Source organism: Schistocerca cancellata, chromosome 3 (genome assembly GCF_023864275.1).
Source record: "Schistocerca cancellata isolate TAMUIC-IGC-003103 chromosome 3, iqSchCanc2.1, whole genome shotgun sequence".
NCBI lineage: Eukaryota > Metazoa > Arthropoda > Insecta > Orthoptera > Acrididae > Schistocerca > Schistocerca cancellata.
In genome coordinates, this window is record NC_064628.1 from 305304706 (window position 1) to 305307010 (window position 2305).

Consider the following 2305-nt stretch of genomic DNA (forward strand, 5'->3'; position numbering starts at 1 on the left):
GATTCACGACTCCTAACCGCTACAACGGGCCAAGGGATATTATAACTTTTACACCGCCAAGAAACAATAGGCCTTAATTTGTGACCCGTTCCTGAGGAAAAGGGCCCTTAACAATCGGATAGAAAGACAGGGAGATGGATAACAAGACAATCACGTAATGGTTCCCAAGTCACAGACAAAACTTCTTACGACAGTGACAAATACACTCCTGGAAATTGAAATAAGAACACCGTGAATTCATTGTCCCAGGAAGAGGAAACTTTATTGACACATTCCTGGGGTCAGATACATCACATGATCACACTGACAGAACCACAGGCACATAGACACAGGCAACAGAGCATGCACAATGTCGGCACTAGTACAGTGTATATCCACCTTTCGCAGCAATGCAGGCTGCTATTCTCCCATGGAGACGATCGTAGAGATGCTGGATGTAGTTCTGTGGAACGGCTTGCCATGCCATTTCCACCTGGCGCCTCAGTTGGACCAGTGTTCATGCTGGACGTGCAGACCGCGTGAGACGACGCTTCATCCAGTCCCAAACATGCTCAATGGGGGACAGATCCGGAGATCTTGCTGGCCAGGGTAGTTGACTTACACCTTCTAGAGCACGTTGGGTGGCACGGGATACATGCGGACGTGCATTGTCCTGTTGGAACAGCAAGTTCCCTTGCCGGTCTAGGAATGGTAGAACGATGGGTTCGATGACGGTTTGGATGTACCGTGCACTATTCAGTGTCCCCTCGACGATCACCAGTGGTGTACGGCCAGTGTAGGAGATCGCTCCCCACACCATGATGCCGGGTGTCGGCCCTGTGTGCCTCGGTCGTATGCAGTCCTGATTGTGGCGCTCACCTGCACGGCGCCAAACACGCATACGACCATCATTGGCACCAAGGCAGAAGCGACTCTCATCGCTGAAGACGACACGTCTCCATTCGTCCCTCCATTCACGCCTGTCGCGACACCACTGGAGGCGGGCTGCACGATGTTGGGGCGTGAGCGGAAGACGGCCTAACGGTGTGCGGGACCGTAGCCCAGCTTCATGGAGACGGTTGCGAATGGTCCTCGCCGATACCCCAGGAGCAACAGTGTCCCTAATTTGCTGGGAAGTGGCGGTGCGGTCCCCTACGGCACTGCGTAGGATCCTACGGTCTTGGCGTGCATCCGTGCGTCGCTGCGGTCCGGTCCCAGGTCGACGGGCACGTGCACCTTCCGCCGACCACTGGCGACAACATCGATGTACTGTGGAGACCTCACGCCCCACGTGTTGAGCAATTCGGCGGTACGTTCACCCGGCCTCCCGCATGCCCACTATACGCCCTCGCTCAAAGTCCGTCAACTGCACATACGGTTCACGTCCACGCTGTCGCGGCATGCTACCAGTGTTAAAGACTGCGATGGAGCTCCGTATGCCAGGGCAAACTGGCTGACACTGACGGCGGCGGTGCACAAATGCTGCGCAGCTAGCGCCATTCGACGGCCAACACCGCGGTTCCTGGTGTGTCCGCTGTGCCGTGCGTGTGATCATTGCTTGTACAGCCCTCTCGCAGTGTCCGGAGCAAGTATGGTGGGTCTGACACACCGGTGTCAATGTGTTCTTTTTTCCATTTCCAGGAGTGTAGATACACGAACAAACAATTTGTATTTGTAAATTGTTATCTTGGAACCTAGCATCTGTTGCAGGTTGCCTATCTACGGCTTCCAAGAGCAACAACAATATGCTTATTAATATTCCGGTTAATTACTGACCTAATTTAAAAAATCTAAAACTCAGATATAATCTATTCCTTAAGCGGTATACGAGTAATCTGTTAAAGTTTGCACAACTCCGCGTGTTTGTAAGTGAATTAACTGAATCAGAATTAATTGTGATACAGGCACACATTTGAGATCCAACTGTAGAATTAATGTACACAATGGACTGACTAAAACTATGAAGTATTGTGACCATAGGAGTGAATACTTTATCACTAGAAAATATTAAATGTGGTAATAAAAACAAGATTCGAAATAACTCTGTAGCTTTTCACAGAAAGCATTAGAATCGTAAAGCATCCAAAACAGTCATGAAAGTACTAAAGTACAATCGCAGAATTAACTATGAGAATTACAAAACTGGAACTGTCGGTTGTCACAGTTATACGAAGGCGTCAGAACAGTTAAATAGTCTCGCCTCTGCCTTTGTGTACTTTATCTCAACCTGACTTCACAGGGTGGTCAGGGACAGCCTGAAAAGCTTGTAAGGGCGTTGCATGGTATAAGGGGCATTCAAATGAAACCCGGTCACTAGCGTAAAGTA